Below are 25,370 nucleotides of genomic sequence, written 5' to 3' on the forward strand. Positions count from 1 at the left end.
TGAGGTGGTGACATCCTATCTAACAGGGTTCTTGTCTGGAATGAGTGAGATTAATCCCCGTGAGCCTACACAAAGTCATTGGTATACATTAGCTGTTCTTTTTGTAATATTTCGTTTTGAGATGCGATAGCATCCCAATGCCATGCAGCACAGACCAGCCCCAACTTCATCAACTTCCCCTGTTGGCCTCCTGAACGCTTAGATTACAGGCCTGCCCCATCACACTTGGGCTACATTTGTTTTTAACTCATAACAAACGTTATCCTGCTTCGTTTTCCTTCTTCTGCTACTCCTCCTATGCTTTTTAAATACTTAATCAAAATTAAAAATCTGACCACTATCTAGTCTTTGTGAAAGAGCTTTGAGCCCAGTCACTTTTGATGACTAAACTACTCAGCTCTGATGAATAAAGACTCTAAAAGATTCTTTAAGGGGGAAATACAAAACCGGGGATAGATCTTTTGAATGCCTGCCTAGTAAACATACCTCCATATCTGGTGTTGGTTTTGTATACTCTTCAGCCGTGATTGAATGGGGGCTCGATTATACATACATACGGTTCTCTCTAATTTAATGTTTCTCCTATATGCTATTCTGTTGTCTGTCAAAGAAAAGCACAGCAGTTCTACAACATGCCTTTTTTTAAACACAAAATTTGGAAGGAAAGGCACACTAAAAATATCAAATGATCTTTTTTTGTAACAAAAAAAAATCTAGATAATAAATAAGGGACCAAGCCAAAACTTTGCATGAATCCATTTTTCTTAACTCATGAGCCCTCCTTGCTGGAAAACCTACTGCCTCTGCAAAATAAAACGCCCTGTAATCAGAAAGCCATGCGGCAGAACAGATTGTAGCTCATGCGAAGGAGGCCTGCGTTCTGACTCATCTAACATTTTATTTAATAATCTCTCTTTCTGACCACGGAACTTAACTGGAATTTAGTTTTCCTGCAGCATCCCAGCCTTGGCATTGGTCAAGACTCTCTGCCTTATAGGGATGTTGAGCAATAGACAATTCCTACTCTGAATTTGTTAAGTATTCTCCATCTAAGGAATTACCTGCTGGGGCACTGTGCCCCCATAGACATTTATACTGTTTTGTTAATAAGTCTATCCTCTCAAGTTTGTGCTTGTGTGCTGGGTATTCTTACTTGCTGGATTAGAATCTATCTAGAATTTTATACTCAATTCCAATAAATAAACTCTCTCTTTGTCGCTTACAGTCCCACAAGAAGCAGTTATCAAGAAGAGGCAAGACACACAGTGACTTTGGGAGGGCAAGCCCCAGGAAGGATGGAACAAAGAAACAGAAATAGGCGGGAAGAGCTTTCAGGCTGGGATGAAGTTCTGCCACACATAAAAGGAGAGAGGAAGAACCAGATGGATGGGATTCTAGACCACAGGGAGCCTCTGTAGTGCTTTTGGTCAGGCTAGTGGAGAGATTCAGACTAAGGCTGCTCATCCAAGGACTTTCACATTTGGGCATAAATGGCCCAGCTAGAGGAACCCATCCCCATTTTAATCAATGGCTGGGGCCAGCCTGCTTGTACTGTGATCTGAACACTTGGGTGCCTCCAAGGTACAGCAGCTGAAGACTATTGACCAACACTATTGCATCCAGTTCTCTTGAAGAGAGATGACAGCAATAGATCACTATCCATCCATTTCTCTCCCCACAGTCTCAGAAGCAGGTCCTCTGTGTTTTTTGTCCCTGTTCTAAGGAGAAACTCAGAAAGAGAAAACTGATGACGTAGCTCACATCTGTCAATGGTAGGTAATTACCAAGGAGTGCTCAGGTCAGTAGATACATGGATTCTATACATGAGCATCCTTGCCCTCAACTGTACAAAAGCAGGCCTTTCTGCCTTCTGCTCAGAATCAATTACCCCTGCCTCGGTAGAGATTCTACGTCTTGCCCATTGCTCTCTGGAAATAAGAGTTGTAAAGCTGAAGCTGTATGTGGAAAATCAATAGGGCCCCTTGTTCTGTTCCTTTGAGGACCAGGAATTATAGACAAACAGAATTATTAGAACTAGTCTCTGGGATCTGTGATAGTTAATCTCCCTGACTTGGTTTAGAATCACTGTGGAAAGTAACCTTGGAGCATGTCTGGGTGGGTTTCTAGATATAGGTTGAGGTGGAAGGACTTGCCGTGAATGTGGACAGTACTACTCCATGGGCTGGGAATGTGGACTGAATAAAAAGGGGAAAGTGAGATAGCCATCAACCTTCCTTGTTCTCTGCTTCCTGACGTGCAATGTGACTAGCTGCCTCTTGTTCTGGAAGTTTCTCTACCATGGTGAACAGTGCCATCTCTGATGGAATGTATTGATTCTAGAACCCAAGGGGCTGCTTAGACTTGGGCTTCCTAATCAGGCAGAGGATGAGAGATAAAGTCAGGTATCTCTTTCTGTGAAGACCCCCTCACACACCAAACTTCACTGAAGTAGCAGGCTCCTCAATCTTTAGGATTTTCCCTCCCATTTCCAAGTGCTTGTGTCTGCCCACAGTTTCCAACACGCTAACTACTCCTTTAATTATTCTTTTACCTGATCAGCAAGATACTAGCAATGCTCTGAGGGAGGCCAGATAGTTCAGATCTCTTTTTCAAAGAGAATTATGAGAAACGATAGAATAATAAACACAGCACTAGGATAAACTTTAGTGGACCTGCTGTGGAGCCACTTTCTGTCCTGGGTACTCCTTCAAACATGGCAGCCCTCTTGGCACACTGGTATAGGGTAGCACAGTGTTCTTGTATATAGAATGTGTTGTTCCCAGAAATCCAGAGCTAAAAGCACTAATGATATAAAGGATGTGTCTTTTCTGTCCCCTTGTTCACCCAGATCATTTCCAACCTCCATTTTTGTTTATCTTAATTGTTCAGCTGGAGCCTAGAAAAATTACCCTCATGTGAGCATATGGGCCAGGTGACTCTGTAAATGGGTCCCAGTCAGGATTCGGTTGTAAGTTCATGCCCTGCCCGTTATTTGGTTATTTGTTGTGCCTCGCTGGCTGTGCTCTAAGCCGTCTGTGAATTCTGATTCCGTCACTGGACCTCAGCACCTTTGATACTGTGTGCTGTGCAGTAGGTACTCAACTGCTGAATAAATCCTTACCCATTGTTTTAACTCCCATAATTTTATGTTCTATAGATTGTGCTTTTTTCTTCAGGTCATTATAAAACTACAGCGATTACCCAGGTATGGGGGCTTAAGCTTGTAACCCCAGCACTCAAGAGGCCGAGACAAGAGAATTACATCAGGGACGAGGCCAGACAGACCTGCATGGAGAGTTGGAGGCCAGTTCTAGGGGCTTCAGAGCAAGGCCCTGTCTCAAAATAATAATACCAATGGGGGCTGTTGACAGTTTGGTGGGTAAGGCTCCTTGCTGTGCAAGCATCAGAAGCTCTGTTCTTATCCTAGTACCCACTGAAAAGCCAACCATGTTCATGTGCATCTGTAACCCCAGTGCTTTGGGGCCCGGAGCAGGAAGATCACTGGGCCTTGCTGGCCATCAGCCTAGTCCCAGGTTCTGTGACAGACTCAAAAGAATGAGTGATAGAGCTCATTCTTGGCATCATCTGGTCTCCTTATGAACAAACACACACCTGTGTATATAATATAGCACACATGCACACCACACACACACACACACACACACACACACACACACCAGTGCATATATATATCACACACACACACATTTACACCTGTGCATATACCACACACACACATCCACACTGACAGTGATAATAATAATAATATCAACAATACTCTCGATTTCCTCCCTTCAGGTGACAGGCAATTGCCACTTCAGAGCAGACAAAAGCATTGGTTGGATCCTGAAAACCTAATTGTTAATACACAAACTTGGTGGCCATCAGGATTCCTCAGACAATGGAGTTCCTTCAGTATCTTGTGGTCAGCTTTGGAGAGACACATGCACTGCATTGTAAAGCCCTGTTTCCTTGTCGATGACTACCCTGAGTTTAGATTCCTTAAAGGAAGGAACTTTGTCCTTCAGTCATATACAGCCAGGACATAGCTCAGTGCCTGTCAAAGAGTAGGAAGTGAGCTAATTGAGTGAATATTTATGAATAAGTGAATCAAGTTCCCTTCCAGGGCTAAGTAGTAGTTCACTGGTTTGATTTAGATAAAGGCTGCTTCCTTCCGGGTGCAGTTCAAACACGCTTTCAACTGTTTTCAAGTTCTATGGCAAATGGTTCTGTGTGGGACTGGTTTGAGGCCAAAACTCTGGGAGTCTGAGAAAGAGCTTTTTCTGGACTTTCACCCCAGGGCATTCTTGGTCTGTGGAATATGTGATGAAACTTGTGTTTCTTTAGAAATAAACATTGCCTCAAAATAGAGAAGGAAAAAAGATTATACTCTGTTGACAGAATTAAGTTATTGCATGAGGAAAATACAACCTTCCTACATGGTGTATGTGTGTGCATTTATAGTCATATTGTGTACATATGTACATACATAGCCATTAGTAAAATTTAGCTTAATGTAGGAGAAAAATATGAAAAGGTAGTTGGAGGTATGGCCTGGTGATTGTTTCTTTGTTGTTGTTTTTACCACAGAAAACCATTTTAATTAAATATACTGATTAATTCACTCAGCCAATAGCTAATAAACATACTGAACTTCTAAGGCCTGGGTACTCTTCTAGACATTGACTGAGGGAGAGAGAGATTTAGTTTTGACTATTAAAAACAGGCATTAAATATAATATAATTACATAGTAAGTTGGATATATGGTTAGAAATGGTGAGTTTTGAACAAAATCTTGAAGTGGAGGAAATTAGTTAAGAGGATATCTATGAGTTCAATATATCAAGTATTATCTATTAGCCCATTATATTGCTTTAGCAAAATACCTAAGGCTGGGTCATATAAATGTGTGTATATGTATTTCATAGATTACTTCATGTGATAATTTTAAATAGCACTCATATGTGAATGGGAAGAGATTACATAATTTCCTTAAGCTCACACAATTAACAGGTGGCTAGCTCAGGCTACCCAGATTATTGGGCATTAGATTCACTATCTAACTTGCTACATTTCATACTTCTGCTCAATCTGTTTATGTATAGAATGGGAGGTGGAACACATATGAATTGAATTTTCATATGAGTAGAAGAGAACCATCAGTAGGATTTTGACAATGACACTGTTTATCTGTTTCCAGAACAGAGCATGAGCCACACTAGAGTATTCATTACCATAATCCACATTCAAAACATGTAACATGATGATCTCCCAATCAGAGCAGTGGGTGCATGTTTCAAAATTTTTAATAAACTTTATTATAAAACTAAATGTCTTAGTCAATGGTTTATTGCTGTGAAGAGACACAATGACCGTTCCTTATAAATGTATATAGAATGTGTTGTTCCCAGAAATCCAGAGCTAAAAATGCTAATGATATAGAGAATGTGTCTTTTCTGTCCCCTTGTTCACCCTGATCATTTCCAACTTCTATTTTGTTTATATATATATATATATATATATATATATATATATATATAAACTGAAACCATTTAGTTGGGCTTGCTTACGGTTTCAGAATTTCTTAGTCATAACTGGAAGCAAGGAGGCAGAAACAGGAGCAGTAGTCTGAGAGTTCTACATCTTGATCCACAGGCAGTAGGAAGAGAGAACCACTGGGCCTAGCTTGGGCTTTTGAAAAGCAAATCCCACCTCCAGTGACACACTTCCTCCAACAAGGCCACACCTCCCAGTCCCTCTCAAGTAGCATCACTCTGTAATGACCAAACATTCATGAATATGAAGTTATTTGGGGGGGTGGTCATTCCTATTCAAATCACCACACCAAATAAAAACTACCACACACTGAAATTAACCGGACCCAAAGTCTATACATCACAACCAACTTCTGTGCAGTTAGAATTGTCATTCTGAAACCAAGGAGCCTCCCACTGTATTTTATACTTTCATTATCTAATTGCAGATGCATCTCAATCGAGGATACATTCATTACTAGGTGATTCCTTAGATGGTGGTTTATAAGCACAATTCTTGAGGGCATAAGATGACCCCAGGATGGACCTGTTCTTTAATAGGTTATAGTATTTTTAGGTCCTTTTGTATTAAGCCAAAAAGGGAAATGCTAATGAAATAACCCGTCTACTTCTAAGCTATGGGAATAATTTTGACTCAAGAGACAGGGCTGCATAAGCCAAGGATGAGTCAATCTGAGGAAGGGGCGACAGAGTAGCAGAAGCATCTTTGGTCTGAGGGAAGAAGATCTGAATTCTTGGCTTGGCCCTACCATTAACTCATGTGACTTAGGCAAGTCGGTGTACCTCATCATTATGATGCTCAAAACTGTAAAGCTTAAAGACTGTCAGCGAGTGTGCTTTCTTCAGGAGATAAGGATTGGTTATTGGCCATAAATAGTTGGTTTTCATGAGCCTGTGGAAGCTGACAGCAACCACAATGTTTGATTTAGGAAAAGGTAAGTTACTGTGAATGTACTAAGATGGGCTAACAAATACTCTACCTGCAGGGTCTTCTTTAGAACCAGGGTTCTCAATGCCTCTACTGTTGCTCCACACTCTGGTCTTTCAGGGCACGGATGGAAAGAAGCCAAGGTCATAGCACTAAAGAACTCTCTTCTTAGAATAGAGAGAGAAGAAGAAAGTTGAGGAGAGAAAAGGTGACAAGGAGATATTGTCAGTTCTCAGGTTAGCACACTGAGCTCAGTAATCAGAGTCCCTCTATCACTAGAGAGACTCAAAATCCCATTGAAAGCTCTGCTGTGTATTTGTTATCTGGCACCACGACTATGTTGAGATATGCCTTCTAATGCTACTCTCTTTGGGCTTTCATCATGAAGGGATGTTGAATTTTGTTCAAGGTCTTTCCACATCTGTTGAGATCATCATGTGATTTTTAACCCTTAAGTCTAAGTGTTGTATTACACTCCCTGGTTTTTAGATGTTGAAACAGACTTGGATCCCTATACTAAAACTAACACAGATATGGTGTGTGATCTCAATCCATTCTTATATTTGGCTTGTAAGAATTTTATTGAGAAATTTTGCATCTATGTTCCAAAGGAAAACTGATTTATAGTTTTCTCTTAGTGTTTGGTATGATGGTAATGATGACTTATGGGATGAATTTTGTGTGTTGACTTCCATTTCAGCTTATTTTCTTTTAAAAGTTTTATGTGCTCATTTTATGTATATGGGTTTTTTTCCTGAATCTGTGTATAATGTACATGGCTGATATCCACAGAGGCCGTAAAAAGGCATCAGATCCCTTCAGATTAAAATCATGGACAGGTGTGACCTGTCATGTGGGTGCTAGAAATTGAGCCCTGGTCCACCAGAAAAATGGCCAGTACTCTTAAGTACCCAATCCATCTCTCCACCTCCTCTTTCTATTTATTTGATTTTTATCTTTGGTTTAAGAAAAAAAGTCATACTTGTATACAATGAAGTACAATGATATCCAACCTTCATTCCTTCCTGAGTCCCCCTCTGTGCTACCTATTTTTATGTCAACGTGACACAAATTATAGTCATGAGAGAGGAGGGAACCTCAACTGAGAATTACCTCCATAAGACCAGACTGTAGCCAAATTTGTATAGCATTTTCTTAACCAGTGATTGATGGGTGAGGACCCAACCCATTGTGAGTGGGACCATCCCTGGGCTGATAATCCTATGACAAAACAGGCTGAGAAAGCCAAAAGGAACAAGGCAATAAGCATCAGTCCACCATGGCCTCTGTATGAGCCTCTGCTTCCAGGCTTCTTTCTGCCCTGCTTGACCTCTTTCCTGACTTCCCTCAGTGATAGACTGATGCTTGGAAATGTAAGAGACACTACTTGGAAACTGTTACTCCCAAGTTGTTTTTCTCCAGGGTGTTTCATCACAGTCATGGTAAACCTAACTAAGACACTCTAATACCTCCTTCTCCTAACTTTATCACCTCTTATCATCTAAAAAAAATAACCAATTAATGCCAAAGCAGCACGCCCATATGCACATGGGTGTGCAGCCAACCACCAGAGCATAGACAATCTATCAGGAGCCCCACACTCAGATAAGAATGCATTTTCCCCTGCCCCCAACAGCTATCAACTGTCAGTATCTTCTCAGAAGTAGGGATACACAATTGAACTGGCTCGATCTTGTGTAGGTCTTTTGCAGACAATCACACCTGCTGTGAGTTCATACGGGCTGTAGCTATGTCAGAGAAGACAGTACTTCACAGCCTCCTTCCAGATCTTACTTCTCTTCCTGCCTCCTCTTCCCCAGTGTCCCTAGAGCTTTGGCAAGAATGGAGGGTGAAGAGGCTTAGAGAGATGTCCCATTTAAGGTCACATCCTGCCAGTCATTTATGCTCCGCACTTTGACCCACTATGTATCTCTGCAGTAATTACTGCTGCCCACTGTAAAGCTAGGTTTATCTGACCAAGCTTGAGAGAAGCACAGGTCTGTGGCTATAAATATAAATATTTCCATGACTGACAACAGTGTGCTCCCCTTTGTCATTTCTCCTTTGAATAACCAACCATTTTCACTCTAGCTTTGACCCTGCCTTGGGTGACTTCTTCTCACTTTATTTTCAGTGAGATGAGTTTTTGAATTTTGATTTCTACTAACCAAAAGACATCTCCTCTCTCCTTCTGCTCCTGAAGAAAGTCAGGAGTGGGGGTGAGAGTTAACTGAAGGTCTAAGAGAGGTTGTTAGAGTTTGGGAAGCAATCACTGAAGGCTTGTTTCTTAAGGTTTCTTCAGAGGTAAGCCTTCCCCATTTTCCACATTCTTTTATAAAATGTGTCCTACCTTTGTAGGAGAAAACAGATCTCAGAGTTAAAGCAGCCTATTTATACTCTAGAAGAGAGCCATATTCTAGAAGGAAGCAGGAATGCCAGGTCATGCCTACCAGGCGGATTATGGATAGAGCTCATAGGAAGCCAGGCCAAACTAGCAACACCAAGGCAAGAGGAGAGCCAAGTATCAGTTTCTCTCTGGCCCAATCTGTGGCGGAGAAGAGTCGCTGAGTTAAAGTGGGAAGGCTTTACCCAAGTCGGGAGCAAAGCTGGGGCAGAAGTGGCAATGCCAAGACAATGGGAGAGCAAGGACAAGGAAAGTCAGCGTAGCCATGTCCTAGCTACCAAAGTTCCAGAGAAGCAGAAAGGGATGTCAGCGACCTCCAGCAAAGACCAGGCATAGGGTGACTGGAGCTTTCAAAGTTTACAAGCTAAATATCTAGGAAGTGTAACGGGAGATAGAAGTGGGCAATGACAGCGTAGGCTCTGGAAGTGGAGCATCCGTGGGTAATGCACGGAAGGCAAATATCCTCTTGATAGAAGATCATAATGTGCGACTACCCAGAGTAAACTCAAGAGCCCAAGAGGACCATGTGGAACGGCATGTACAGTCAGCATTTCTGCTAGGCTCTGCCTGTCAGCTACCCAGCAACTGCCAGGTACAAGAAGCCTGCCTCGTGGATAAAAGGACTCTTCATCTTCTTTCTCACCCTCCCGTCCCTCTCTCTCCCTCCTCCTTCCCCTCTCCCCCCTCCATTTTCTTCCTCTCTCCCCACATGTTCCCAGCTGGCCTCTCCCCTTCTTTCTTTCTCCTCTCTTTCTGTCCTTCTCTGTACCCTTTCTTTCTCTGCTCTACTCCCTTCCCCTGATCCCCTTCCCAAGTCCCAGATAAACTTCATTATGCTAGACCTGTCGATGGCTGATACCTTGGGAGGTGCCTCAGCATGGGCCCGCTGAGGCACCACCTCCTGCTGTCTCACTCTGCCAGCTTCCAGTTTTGCAGAGAAATTAAAAATATCCACAAAGGAAGTAATACAAGTCTAAAGTAACCATAGCAACACATTTATAATCACTAGTTTAAGTAGCCATATGATGGGTTATTTTAGAACGCTCACCAATTTTCTAAGACAGGTCTGTGTAATTTTAAACAGAAAACATATGCATGTTGTGTAAATACCGAAGGGGAAATAGAGAAGAGATGGCATTCAGTACATGAAGGGTTCTGCCTCCTTCGATGGTGCTTCACAGTCTTATAGGGCACATGGGTATGGTCTACACGGCTTCTGATGCCTTTGGAACAGTGTAGTTTCTGATTTCAGGAAATAGCCAGGTACACAGAACACAGATCTGTGTTTCAAAGTTACTGAGTTCTTCTTCAACTCTTGTCTTAATCATGTTGATGTAGCAGAGTGTGTATGTTATACACATAGCACAGAAAAGCCAAATACACATACGTAAGAATATGTCACTTCACCATGTTCAAGTATAGAAATGAATTATATTAAATGGGATTGGTGCCGTTGTGCATCGACATAGGAGCATGGCGGAGCTTCTGCAGCAGGCAGCATGTGTATGTGTGTGTGTGTGTGTGTGTGTGTGTGTGTATGTGTGTGTGTGTGTGTGTGTGTGTGTGTGGTGTGTGTGTGTGGTGTGTGTGGTGTGTGTGTGGTGTGTGGTGTGAGTGTGTGGTGTGTGTGTGTGTGTGTGGTGTGTGTGTGTGTGGTGTGTGTGTGTGGTGTGTGTGTGGTGTGTGTGTGTGGTGTGTGTGGTGTGTGTGTGGTGTGTGGTGTGAGTGTGTGGTGTGTGTGTGTGTGTGTGGTGTGTGTGTGTGGTGTGTGTGGTGTGTGTGGTGTGTGTGTGTATATGTGGTGTGTGTGTGTGGTGTGAGTGTGTGGTGTGTGTGTGTGTATGTGGTGTGTGTGTGTGGTGTGTGTGTGGTGTGTTTGTGTGTGTAGTGTGTGTGTGTGTGTGTGTGTGTGGTGTGATGTGTGTGTGTGTGTGTGTGTGTGGTGTGTGTGTGGTGTGTGTGGTGTGTGTGTATGTGTGTGTGTGTGTGTATGTGTGTGTGTGGGGGGGTGTGGTGGGGGTGTAAAAGGAGTGGCCAGGTGTCACTGCCTTAACCACTTGGATACTAGGGATCCTTGGAAGGGTTGCAAAAGTGAAGCCTGAAGATATCTGGTAGTGGCAGAAGGTAGATTCGTGATCTGGTGTTTCAGGAACAGAGACATTCCTGCCTTGGTTAGTGGGACTGTAGGTGTGCGTGGGTGGGAATGGAGGACTCACGAGACCCTAAGGAAGTCAGGAAGCACTGACACTGCATAGCTTGTCCTCACAGAGGCATCACATCTATTGACAAGTTTTGAATGCAGCACAGCTCGGCTCATTGTATGGGGCTCTTGGTAAGGCATTAGCCGCCCTGACTCCTGCTGTGTCAATTGCTGTTGGTCTATGCTGCTACTGTGCCTGACTAACAGACAACTCTCTTCATTTTTCATTCCATCTTGTGGCCTCTGCTCACGAATCCTGCTGTGATCCCGTGTCTCTGATTTCTGAATTTCACCCTTATCTGTGTTGCCACTACAACATCCCCACCCAAACCCAAAGTCTTCTATTTAAACGCAAGTCCTTATCGGTACTGGTAGCTTCCCTTCTTCTTTGGTAGAGTTTCCTTAATAGATTATGTCATAAAACCCTGACAGGCCTGTGGACGGACTCCCCTCAAAACACATGGAGAGCTGGTGAATCTTACAATGGTAGGGTGGAGGGGCTTGAAGCCAGCTCTCCACAGAAGAGGCTATGAGTATTCCAGGGACTGAAAGAATGAGAGATTCTTCTCCAGTGCAAAGTCCACCCAGTCTGGAGCTAGAGCTCTTGCCAGAGATTAAAATCAGAGTGGGAAGTGAAAACTGGGATAATAATTCCCAGAGAGCAAAGGAGTCAATAGCTGGTCAGATAGACAGAGAAAGTATGTTTGTGGAGAGAGAGAGAGAGAGAGAGAGGGAGAATAAATAAATGTATGACAATAGTAAAAACCCTCCTCTGGTGATATATTCATTTGCTTTTATCTCTAAAATGTAGATGGATGTTGCTAATCACTAACTGCCACTTTGATTCTGAATGACCATTCCCAATCCTACTCACCCAGACTTCTGATTTAGAACCCTGAATAAAAGGACAACAGTAAGAAAATGTCTTCTTATAAAACCAGAGTCAAGAGTTTACCATTTCTTGGAGTCGAGAATTCCAACATGACTCACCCAGTGGAAATTGGTGAATTTTGGTGGAACCCTTGTGAACCCCCAAGGGCAGTGTGCATAATGGCTGGAGTCTTTGAGTCAAGGTTGACAAGACTTCAGATCCTGGCTCTGCCAGTTACCAGGTGACCTGGTCCAGATGGCCGCAAATTCCCCATGAGAAAAGTAAAGTAGTAAGAACTTTACAGCCCAGGCTAAAGCTGTCAAGAACTAATCTATTACCCTGGATATTCCCTTCATCATAGGATGAGGTCATAGGGACTCAGACCACTTGTTTCAGACTACTGTTTCCCGGACTCTTGTTTTTATCATCTCTAGAACCTCTTAGAGCCACAGGCTCTTGTCTATGGTAGTATATCCAAAGCCTTTTCACGTGGGCTACATGGCAGCCATGTTCTTTGAGCAGGGAAAATCAGAGACCATTCTAAAATCTAACATCTCTGATCCCTGCTTTTGTCACTTTCCCCCTTCTCTAGGAAGAAAGAGGGTGCAGAATAAGTTATCACATCAGTTCTGGGGTTCTTTCAGTCGTCATTGGGCATCTGATTTAATTCACAGTAGTACAGTGTGACATTCGATGTCATTAGTAATCTACCATCACCTGTGGTTTATTTATTCATCCTCTTGAGGCGTGTGTCCCAAGGGTCTGTCACTTGTGTCATAAGTACAGCTGCAGACATTGTAAGTTTCTTTAGATACCTTGAGTCGTGAAAGAATGGGTTTCAGAGGAATGCAAACCGAGTCTCCAAAAATTCCCAGTTCTCAGGAGTGTCCCCCACTCAGTGAGTAGATTGTGAACCTCACGAGAATTCAAACGCTTTTGGTGCATTTTGTTCTCATCTGCCTACCCCTACAGATACACGTTTAAGGTAAAATAAACCAAGAGCGATATAAAGATCAGTGTTGTTAAATATACTCTCAGGTACTAATAAGTGGAAATCACATTTATGGAAGAGAAAGTCCATTGTAATCACTCACCCTCAAGGAATTTTAAACCCGGAGCTGGGGTTCGTATATGATGGGGATATAACTAAGGAAGAGATTCTAGAGTGTTCTTATCTATTTATATGGACACAATATCCATTCGTGTACTTTCCCTAGGGTGAATATATTAAAGTGTGTTTGCACCGAGAGTATTTGGTAAATACCAAAAATGTCATTGTGTGACTGAAGTGGGTCATTTTAAGCTTACAGAGTACAAGAGAACTAAGAATGTAGGTATACTGGGAAAGCCCCATGGAAAAAGACAGGTAACCTTGTCTAGAACAACATTCTATGCTATTAACTTGTACAACTTTGAGTAAGTAGTTCATTCTTCTTGAGATATATTTCTTTTATACTGAATAAAGATGATAACAATAACTGATATTTCATGGATTTCTTTGAAGATTAATTGGGATAATGTATATAGTAGGACTTTGTATGCTAGAGCATAAATAAATAAATAAATAAATAAATAAATAAATAAATAAATTCTAGTACTTATTAAGTGTTATTAGGACCCAAATCCGGTGATAGAATTTTTATTTTAACTATTTCTATTTTGCCACGTGCCCATTTCAGTGTCAGCAATACCATCCTCTAAGGAACAAGTTGTCACACCTTCCTCAGTTGCATGAAGAGTCTAGGACACCCCTTCAAGTTTGAGCAGAAACTCAACTCCCTCCCCCTACAGAATACCAAGACCTGTAGAATGCCAGACTCCTAAGCTTCCTGCCTTCTGCTGTGAATGACAGCCTCACTGTGGCTTGTATTAGACAAAAGACATGCCCCTTTTCCAGGGTTAGATTATGGCAACATCAAGCACAACTGGATTTAATGTCTCTACAAGGTAGGGAAGGACTCTTCAGGTAGACAGACACCACAGGTGCTAATAGTGTTAAAGTCCTAGAACTGACTTTGTACTGCTCAGGTTGACAGGATAATGTAGCCTAGCCTGAGCCGTTTAAATGCAGAAACGTGTCTTCTCTGGAGGCTGGAAGCCTAGGATCCGGGCGCTGGCATGGTTGCTTCCTTCTCAGGGTCCCACCCAGATGGCTGCCTTCTCCATGAGTTTCTCTAGGTCTGCTCTCTGTGTGTCATGAATCCTAATGTCATATGAGCCTAATGAGCTCTTGTGGCAGCTGTTGACTTAGGACTGCACAAAGACCCCACTTTCAGTTAAGTACTCTTTTAAAAGCCTCCCTCCAGATGTAGTGTCATAGCATCCTGGGGTACTCGAGGGTGAGATGGGATAAAACTCCAGCATGTGAATTTCAGAGGGGTACAGCTCATAGCACTTTCTTCATAAATAAATGGTTACCCTCAATTCCTCAACCCCCTTGGCACCCCAAACACTAATTCATGAGTAAAACACCACTGTTGGCATCAACAGCCGATTACACTCTGGGCATTGAAACCCCTTCAAAGGGTCCTTTCAGAATCCACTGACCTTTGACCTACATCTATACTTTTATTTATTTTTCTTTTTAAGTCTTTAAGCATCTACCAGTCCACTCATCTTCTTAGGTCTGATTTCTTGATCGATTACTTCTACTTTTCCTGAATGAAGGAGCCCCCCCCGCCCCCCCGCCCCCCCCCCCCCCCCCCGCATTGCTCTTACTCTTTTACCCAGAAGGAACTTGGTAGAAGTCAATGTGTCTTTTTGGTTCCAACCCAGATGAACTTTCGGAGAGATCTTTTGGTTCTAAGGCACATGTTTCCTTGCTGTCTGATTCAGGGCACTTCCTGAGTGAGGCAGCTGGATGTCTAGAAGCTTTGCTATTCTATCAGCTCCTCACCCTGCATCTGCCTGGCAGACGGTTTCAGTGAAGTTACCCAACAGCTGTTTCATCAGGCCTTTGGCTGGTAGGATGTATAGTTATGTCTGTGACCTTAGACACTCATGTACTATGCAGCCCCAGACAAAATTCAGCACAGTGTCAAACATTCCACACTAAATACACACCGAGGACTGTAAAGTTAAGGATGTCAATCTGCCAGGGAAATCAAACAGTGTTGTTTGCTTCATTTTGTTTATATCTTCTTAAAGCAGCTACCCTGAAATAAAACCTATATTTTTAGTGTTTTTGAAGTAGAATTTTTAAAAATTATTAACTCAGAATACTGTTCTCTCCACACACCCACCTCAGGTCAGCCCTCAAAGTAGAATCTTACTATAGCCCAGAATGGAGTAGGCCATGTGGCCTGGCCTAGCTTTGACCTCTAGATTCTCTTGCCTCAGACTCTGGAGCCCTGGCATCACAGGTATGTGGCACCATGCTCAACTCCTACATTTCTTTTCTCATTTAAGTCCCACATTGCCAACTGTTGAGATAACTTCAGAAGAAAATAATCTAAGCCCAGGCAGTCGCGTAATAATTGTGTTAATAGTTCTTTTATGTGATCAAATGTAATGTTCTCTTGAATGAACTCAAAAGCAGATTTGTAAATCAAACCTTTCTCAGCATTTCCAGGCAGTTACTCCCCAATCCTTTGGCAAGCACACTACAGGCAAGTCACCCCTATATAAATAAGGAGTTAGGAAGATAAACACTCATTAAAATCACTAGTGCTAGCATTGTTTCTCAGAAGGCTCAGCAGTATTTGCTCAGTTAGTAGATAAAGAGATTGGCAATGTTTCCACTGGGCTTTACTCTTTCCTGCCCTTAGATGGTGGGTAGTGTGTGTGTTCCAGAATGCTGTAGGGGGACTTTCTGATTCAACAGCAAACTAAGCTTCTCATTGGTTCTCTGCTAAGCCACAATTTCTAAGAGGTTTTTTTTGGTACTACTTAAAAATAAAACCTTCATTACTGGTTTCTTCTAGAGGGTCTCATCGAGGAAAAAAACTACTCTTAAGGGTAGGCTGCGGGCCCAGCAGTAGATAGCAACAGAAAATGAACTCAATGGCATCTTTGAGGGTCCCTTGTCTCAAAATGTTGTGGCAGGGCTCAGGACTCCTCCTTCTCCTCCTCCTCCTTCTCTTCCTGTTTCTTCTTCTCTGTTTGTTTGTTTGGTTGATGTTGTTTTTAAGGGGAGTTGTTGGATTTTGATTTGTTTTTGTTTCGACACAGGGCTTCTTTGTGCAACTCTGGTTGTCCTGTAACTTACTATATAGACTAGGATGGCCTCAAACTTAGAGATTTGCCTCCCTTTGCCTCCCAAGTGTTCTTTAAAAAATCTTATTCTTTTATTTTGTTTTATTACATATTTCTTCTCCTCTTCCTCTTCTTCTTCCTGTTCCCTGTCCTCTTCCCCCTCCCTCCTCTCCTCCTAACCCTCCTTCCCCCTCCTTTTCCTCTTCTCTTGTTATCCTACATGCCCTTTGTGTGTCTATTATGGCTTCCAGTTTGTTTTGTCTAATTCTGATATGTTAATTTTTGTTCTATCTTATCTTATTTTATTATTCCATAGAAACCTGTTTGTTTTCTAATGAGAGATGGAAAGGGGGTTGATATCCAGACTGGAGGTGGGGAGGAGCTGGTGGGAGTATAGGGAGTGAGAAATTGTAATATGGATAAAACATATGAAAAAAATCTACTTTCAATAAAAAGAAAAAATAAGCTTTGCTATTTAAAAAAACTTTTCTAACAAAGAAAAAAATCATACACTTAAGCGGACCCCAAGTCTATACAACATACTGAATTTATATACAGTTAGAATTAAGTACTAAGCCAGACCTCCAAATGAATAGGAGTCAATTTGTAGAACAAATTTTATCTTTAAGCATGTTAATGTAGCCTACACACGCACACATCAAACTGTGAGTGATTCAGGTGGGTGCTCCGCTCTAGCATGATAGACCGACAGAGATTTTAAAGCCATCCCCAGCTGGTCAGTATTAAAGGAGCCCCAGTCTTGTGGGAGTCAACTTCGTCCAGTTACTAACCTGTGATCTCTGCAGAGCGGGAGCTTTCTTATATTAGTGGGAACTGGAATACACGAAGTCTCACAGCCTCTGAGTCAGAAAACTGTAACATTCTGTTGTGGAAAAACAGGTGCCATTTGACCATCTTCCAGAGGATTTGTGAGTAGACAGGGAAGGGGTAGTTCTGTTTGCTTTCTGAGCTAGCTAACATTTAGAGAAGTAGGTGAAAGGAGACAATAGCAAGACAGTTTCACCTTTCTTCTTTAAGGAAGAAGGAAATCACTTCAGATTCTGGAGTTATTAATGGCTCTTTCAGGCAGACTTGGCATGTGTTATTACACTGATGATTTCAGCCAGCATAAAATATCACCTGTCACAGAAATATGACTCTCTTAGCTGATTGAAATTGATCCTGCCCAAAGGAAAACACAATTTTCTACAAAACACCTCGTTGATTGGTTAATTCCAAGTCTTATTCCAGGATCTAGGGATAGACAAATGAACAAAACAAGCAGAGATACTTCTATCATGGAACACAAGTTCCCAAACATACATCCATAATAGATGTGATATATGTATGTATGTATGTATGTGTGTATGTATGTATATATGGATATAGATATAGATATATAGATATAGATATAGATTGATATATAACTTTGTATCATCAGTAAAGGAGTAAGTGCTATGACAAGTGCCACTCACTAAAGCAAAAAGAGAACAAGGACACGCAGAGTATAGCATGTCACTGGCTTGTAGGACAGGCTAAGGAGAGGGATGCAGCCCACATAACTCCATGAGAAAGCTTAGTGAGGATCTGTGGAAGGCAGAGTGCCAAAGGTAGGACAGGAATGACTTCCCACCAGGAGATATCTAGTTTATCTTTATATCAATATTTTCCTCAAGTCAGACAGAAATTCTTTTTAAAGTTTTTTAAAAATGTATTTCATGCACATTGGTGTTTTGCCTGCATATGTATCTGTGTGAGGTGTCGATCCCCTGGAACTGGAGTTACAGACAGTTGTGAGCTGGGTGCTGGGAATTGAACCCGAGTCCTTTGAAAGAGCAATCAGTACTCTTAACTGTTGAGCCATTTCTTCTCCAGCCCCAGAAATCCTTTCTTATGGAATAATTAAGATATATATTCAGCTGTAGAGTTCTCTCCTGGTACGCACAGGTTTTAAGTTTGAGTCCCAATGACACAAAATAAATTTTTTTTAAAAGGCTTTTGTTATTTGCCTCAATTTTTCATTCCTAAAATTTGACTGATATTTGTATAAGATTGTGGTGACCACAAATTACTGAATGGGAAGCAATTGTATTTAGTGCCTAGCACAAGCAAGGGTGTTTGGTTAAAGCGGTGACTGTTTGCAAAAGTTACAAAACTGTCCCTCTTGTTTGTTTCTGTTGTTTTTATTTTTGTTTTGGGAGATAGGGTTTCTCTGTGTAGCTTTGGCTATTCTGGAACTCACTCTGTAGACTAGGCTAGCCTAAACTCAGAGCTTTGTCTGCCTCTACATTCTGAGTGCTGGGATTAAAGGCCTGCACCACCTCCACTCTGCCTTTTGCATTGGCGGTAGTTTTGCTTTTGTTTTGGTTGTTGTTTGTAATTATTTCATTTGAAGACTGACCACAAAATATATATTTGTGTGTGTGTGTATGTGTGTGTGTTTCACTGATGTAGCCTGTGTAAAGATTGACCTTAATTCCAGATTATCTGCCTCTTTCTCCCAAACCCTGAGATTATGATAGTACACCATTACGCATGGAATTAAGTTTAAGCAATAACATGGAGGATTATGTCACTGAAAGTTCTACAAAAGGAGCTGAATGGTTCAGAGGTTAAGAGCACTTCTTAATATCCAAAGGCCTAAGTTAGGTTCCCAGCACCCCTGTCTAGCTGCTCATAACTTGTTAACTCCAGCTTCTAGGGGAATCTGATGCTCCCTACTGGAGCCCATGAGCACTGCTCACATGCACACAAAGGCACACACACACACATACATACACAATTTAAACTTTAAAAATCGTTTTCTAAGTTTTACAAGAATGTATATAACAGAAAACTGATGCTCTAATCTAATCCTAATGCTAATAATGACTTAACCTAAGGCGAGTATATCTGAATATTCTTTGAAGTTTCTCTTTAATTTTGTTGCTCTTAGTCCGTTTCGTCTCCCCAGGATGGCACAGCATCTGTGAATGTTTGCAGTGTCTTCCACATTCATTTCGGGCACGCGAGCTGATTGATTCCTTGCTTCTCAGTTACAAGCATCATGGAATCAAGATTAATAACCTGTTTGGTGAGTTTCATCCACTCTGGAATCTGAAGCCTTTGTGTGCCCCGTGGCCTGTCAGGTTTCCTTCGTTCTTCCTAAATGCTCAAGTCGTGAGGCAGCAGCAGAGCGGGGTGCCTGCTGGTTAGCTCACCCCTGCCCACTTCCATGATTCCTTCTTCTCTCCCAAATATTTAATCACGCCTGAGGGGGAAACTGGAGTTCAAGTTCCCTAATTTACCTGTGGTGCTTAGAACAGTGCCTAGAGTATTAGAATGATTCAGTAAACACTTGGGGGAAGATTGGAATCTGGATAGTTCTAGAAGAATTTTTATTTCTGGATCCTCTGATCATTCTTCCAACACTTCTCCAGAGGCCATTTAGTGGAGACCCAAACTGCACCTACTCAGTGCAAGCACTTCGGAATGAATGTGAGCACAAACCCAAACGGACAGTCCCTGTTCCTCATCTCTTTCTTCCTCAACGCTGGGCTGACCTTGATTTGCAATCCTACTACCTCCATGCCTCGGAGCTCTCTAGTGCTGGGACTACAGGGAAACAGCATCATGGCAGTCAGTAACTCGATTTTAAGGTGGAGAAAAGGAAGATTTCCCAGTGGAGTTGCTCTCCTTTATCGCAAAAGAAGGAGGGGCAGGTCAGTGAGTAGAGTTATCCATATAAGGCTGAAATTATAAGTCGTGATAGGATGGTCAACAGTCTTTCCTAAAACACAAAGTCCAATTATTCCTCTGATTTTGTTTGTTTGTTTGTTTATTCCTGACCTTCAAAGCCGTGATCATCAGTCACTTTAACCAGCAAACGCTTATTGATGTATTTTTACAGTATGATTCAGGGCATATTCTGGGACATTTTGGAGAACCTAATAGAGCTATTGACCTTTAATGTTTAAGATGCTTCTGAAAACACAGTCATCTCTGTAAGACATCAGATTTTTTATGTCCATTTTTTTGTCACTTACTAATTAGGCTTTATGGCCAGCTGGTGGTGGCACGTGCCTTTAATCCCAACACCCCAGAGGCATAGGCAGGTGGAGTTCAAGGCCATCCTGGTTTTCGGAGCTGCAGGACAGTCAGAACTACACAGAGAAAGACAGGCAAATGTTTCTCTTATGTATTTAGAAAGAAGATTAAAGAGAGACATGAAGCATGAGGTTAAGGAGTTTTTCTAAGTACCCTTTTGTGCTAGTTAATTAGCAGCACATCAGGGTCACCACTCTGGAGGCCGTGGGACTTGGGAGAATGAAGTGGATAATGAACCGAACTAAAGTTTCAGGCAATAGCCAACTTTATCCAGAGCATCAGTTTTTACTCCGAGGGTTAAGAGGAATCACAGGGTAAAGCATACAATTACACCGACAAGCTGCGTGTGGCAGCCAGGACACATGCGGCAGAACGTGTCTTTTCAAAGAGGCACATAAACAAACAATAGCCAGTTGTAATGAATAAACTGGAGTGAACTTACTCCTATTCGATACACTTAGGACTATGAAAGCATAATCCAAGAACAGTTCTGCAATATTTTTGTTGGTTTGGTTTTGGGTTTTTTTTTTTTTTTTTTTTTTTTTTTTGAAGATGGTGTTTCTCTGTGTATCCCTGGTTGTCCTGGAATTCTCTGTGTAGACCAGGCTGGCCTTGAACTCACAGAAATCTGCTTGCCTCTGCCTCCCAAGTGCTGCGATTAAAGAAGCATGTTACCACCATTTGGCTTCAGTTCTGTGTTCTTATAGAAACTGAGATCACAAGACTCTCGTCTTGGTTTCTTGGAAATTTTCTCAAAAGCATTCAGTTCATCTCATATGACTCCATTCTTGGAGGCTGTGTTCCCACAGCCAGGAATTAGAATCACCTGAATGATGAACCTCTGAGTGTACCTGTGGCACATGATCTTCATTATGCTGACCAAAGTGGGGCAGCCTGCTCACTGTGGGTGGCTCTATTCCCTGGGCAAGGGATCCTGGAGTGTATAAGAGGGAGAGAGTGAGGTGAGGATTCACATCCATTCTTTGTTCTCTTCTTTTGATTGTGAATCTAAGTGGCAAGCTGTTCCCAGCTCCTGCTGCTTTGATTTCTCTGAATTGTGAGCTAAAGTAAACCCTTCCTTAAGTTGCTTTGATCAGGGTATTTTATCACAGCAAGTGGGAAAGTAGATAAGACACGGTCTGTAAGTTTACCTGTTTGTCAATTAATATCCAGGAGTGTTATGTTTCAGCATTAACAACAGGAAAGAGATTCTTGATGTAGGTAAGTGTAAGCTAGATGTGCAACACTCTATACATTTCCCTCCCTATATTTGATATATAACACAGCATCTAGCAACATGGTTTTTTGTTAATGTTGTTGCATGTCCCCATCAACCACGTTAATGGTCCTATTATCTGAAGCATTTGATGATAAGAAGTATGTTGTATGATTAGAGGGATGTGTAGTTAATTAACATTTATCTAACACATCTATGTAGCCAGATACTGTGCTTAATAGCTGATGTAATTAAGTAATTTAGTTTTCAGAAAATGACAGCTGAAGAAAGAAGAGTAGGAAAGTTTCAAAGTGAGTCATGAATTTGGTTTTGAAATGAGAAAGGATGGAGGGGCAAGAAAGCCAACCAAACAAGCTCAAGACTAAAATCCGGACAGGAAAGTATTCATAGTGCCCTCCTGAAAAATGACCAGATTAAACCCGGGCAGAGGAGTGGTTCGCATATGGTGTTAAGAGTGACTTTTCCCTTGAAGGATCCGATTGCCAACCAGTATACTGGGATTTTGGGACCTTGGTCAGGTCAAGAGGAATTAAGCACGCCTTACCCCACCCACACCTGTTATGGCCCCGCCCCCTAAGTGGTGATTTCCCCGCCCCCTAGGACGCGGGCCAATGGGCTAGGCTCCAGGGGGCGGGCCGAGGAGGGCGTGAAGCGTGAGGCGTGGGGTGCGAGGCGGGGGCGGGGCGTCGCGTCTGCGACTGGCGCGGTCGTGGCGGTAGGTGCAGGGGCGGAGGCGGCTCCTGGACCCGGCGTCTTCAGGCCAGCCGTGGGGGATGGGGGCGGCGAGCTCCAGCTGGCTGAGGGGGCGGCGGCCGTGTTAGGCGTCCGGGACGCGGGATGGAGCCCCACGGTGAGTGAGGGGAGGCGGCGCGGGCTCCCGCCGTGCGTCGGGGCTGGCAGACGCTTTGGGGTTGGGGGTCCGGGAGGCCCGGTGCTCCCGGCTCGAAATTCCCTCCGCCAGGGAGAGTCAGGAGGGGACGTTGCGGAGCCCGGTGCCAATGCGGGGATCGGCGGCAGCGGTCGGGCAGCGGCTCGCGGGACCGACCGACCTCATCCAAGGTCTGGTCAGGGGCGTTTGGCAGCCCCGGGCCCTTTCCCAGCCACCTCTCCCGCCTGCCTGAGGCACTCGGGATCCGAGAGTTTCCCCATTGCTTTTCTTTCTCTGGTCTGCACGTCTGTGTTTCCTGCCCGGACTGTGTTAGGAAGTTTGATGGCATTCTCACAAACTCCTCTGTGACAGATGCGGGAGGCTGAGGTTCTGTGAAGGACTCTTCCGGCCCCGTCCTCACTTAATTCTGGCATTTCTGTCTTGGAGCCCGCTGTTTGTCAGACACCCCCTTCCCTCTGATGCCCTGCCCCCTTCCCAGGCATTTCTGTCACTTTCCTCCTTGCATTCCTTGGGCTCTGGTCAACCTTATTCCAGCTGTGGCCCTAGGGTAAATCGTGCGTTTTGCAGGCTAGGGATTGATAAACTGAGAGATTACAGTTAACACCAGGGGAGCCTGCCCCTGAAAGTTTTATTGCTGAGAATGTCCCAGGACTTTGTCTTTGATGGAAATCCAGTGCCCTGGAGGACCCTGTTTCCACAAAACCAAGTCCTGCAAGCCTCCTGGTCTTGGAACCTTTTTGACAATACCCCAAGTTTATCTCACTTAAAACAAAACAAAACAAAAACAAACAAAAAACCCACTATCTGTCTGTGGGGGATCAAGGATTGGGTTTCACACCGTGTTCTTTTGGTTCTTTAACTTGCTCTGACGGTGTGTCTTAAGGGGAAGAGAAGTGTTAGATATTTTTCGAAAGTTCAAAGACCACAGTGGAGCAGAATTTGTTTACCTGTTAATTTTTTATTTGGGAATTCATGTTACGGTCTCATTGAATTTGGGCAAAGGGTTACCTCTTTAGGAAGAAGACTTCAGATTTAGATATGAAGGAATAGTTAAAAAGGGATAAGTAAAGACCAACACGAGATTTAGGTCATTTTCTTCTGTGATTTCTTTAGGCCGTTTGCCAGAAATGCTTCAAGTACTGTGCAAGTAAGGAGCCCTGACACTTAAGCCTCAATACCCTTGTAGCTTTTAGTTCTGGGTCTTATGACTGGAGAAGCTTGAGAGTGTACTCCAGTAAGCAGGCCCAGACAGAAAGTGTTTGAATCCCTAAAATAGCAGAAAGTGGAGGTTTGGCTGAGAAGAAAACAGTTTGGGATGTGTGTGTTGTGTGTGTGTGTGTGTGTGTGTGTGTGTGTGTATGTATACTGTTTATAAATGAGCATATACCCGAATTACCAGCACCCTCACATCTCCACTGTAAAGGCTGCTTTTGCACAGAAAGCTTTGTGGAAGTTTTTTTTTTTTTTTTTTTTTTTTTTTTTTATTCTTGTGACACTGATAAAATATTCAGCATTCACTGAGAAAAATCCAGCGACATCCCATTGTGCTAGATAAACCCTGTAGAACCTTTTCATTTATCAAGTAACAATAGACAATATGGAATATAGCCCAAGGCACAATGTTATGGTGCATTGAAAGGAAGAAGCATGTTGAACATCCTATGGAAAGTTAAGGGATGGTTATTTTTAGTGGAGAGAATGAAAAGGTTTTTTGGAAGAAGTATTTTGTATGAGTTTGAAGACCCAGAGAATGGGTTTCTAGTAAATCCAGAGTGGGAGGAATTTTGCATGTTATCTCCACTACATACCCGGACGCCAATGATATGCTTCTGCTTTACAGCATTCAGGGCTGTTTCCTTTGCTTGAGTAGTTTGTTGGTTTGTTTTTAAATTTCCCACTAACCTCCAGTGCAGTCACGAGCCAAATATATTTGTGGGTGAAGAAACAAGGCCAGTTAGCAGATCATTCTGTTAAAATAAAGATTTCTGTGGAGGGTTAGGATTTTACTGTTTCTGTTTATTACTTTTGTGATAAGGAAGTGAACTACCTTGTTCCCATTCAACACTGGAAGACGCTACCTCCTTAGGGAATAATCTTTCTCTTAAGACGAGTGTTGGTGTGTGTTCTTGAGAAAGTTTTTAAATACCAGTCTCCCTTTTTGAGAAATAATGGATATTTAACATGCTTTTGAAATATTTATTTTATGTATATGTATGTGCCTGAGTGTGTGTTTGTGTACCATATGTTTGCGGAAGCCTGTGAAGGTTAAACAAGGTAACATAACTGGAACTGGAGTTACAAAAGGTTGTGGGCCACCATCTGGGATGCTGGAAGCCAAACTCAGGGCCTCTTCAAGTGCAGTAAGTGCTCTTTACTGTTGAACCATCTCTCCAGCCCACTTAAACATACTAGGGAAGGGGTAAACAGAGTTCTAGGGACTTTCAGATGCAACATTATATAGGCTTGTTTATAATTCACCTGTCATGTTTTTGCTTAATGTGCTCGGTTTTGTGCATGCCTGGCTGGCATCCAAAGGGAAAATGGGAAGCAGAGAATGAAAGGAAATATCGGAATCAGACTGGTGGGGAAAGTCATGAGATCCCACAAATACCTGGTATGTAGACTTTTTGAAAACCAAAACAAAATAACTTGTAATACAGAAAATTTTCAAGTGTATATAAAAGTACCAAATAATATAAAGAATTCTTCGATACTCAGCCTTAACCTCACAGTATATTGATTTATGACCAGTCTTTTCTCCCAGTATCAGGGATAGAACCCAAGACCTCAAACATACTAGGCAAGTGCTTTACTACTGAGCAGTTCTAAGGTGCATCTTTGATTTTGCTGAGTTGCTAAATAGCCGAATTTGCTATGTTGCAACTGGACTATCTGGGATTGTAGGCATGTATCACAAAGCCTGGCCAGTTTTCTGTTTTTAACCCCTCTTCATTTAGTCCTTTATATTATCTTGACATAAACCATAGATGTGTTATTTTAGCCAT

At 42.5% G+C, this 25,370-nt stretch overlaps 1 protein-coding gene across 1 annotated transcript in view; it reads left to right on the top strand.

The window, feature by feature from the left end:
• The first annotated feature begins 22,255 nt into the window (after window positions 1-22,255).
• Window positions 22,256-25,370, top strand: part of ARHGAP29 (Rho GTPase activating protein 29) — a 60,979-nt gene continuing 57,864 nt past the window's right edge. The window contains exon 1 of the mRNA XM_080915106.1: window positions 22,256-22,326. The gene's annotated coding sequence lies outside the window, so the exon portion shown is untranslated. The remainder of the gene's footprint in view (window positions 22,327-25,370) is intronic.

The sequence above is a fragment of the Micromys minutus genome (genome assembly GCF_963924665.1).
Source record: "Micromys minutus genome assembly, chromosome: 4".
In the NCBI taxonomy this organism is placed as follows: Eukaryota; Metazoa; Chordata; class Mammalia; order Rodentia; family Muridae; genus Micromys; species Micromys minutus.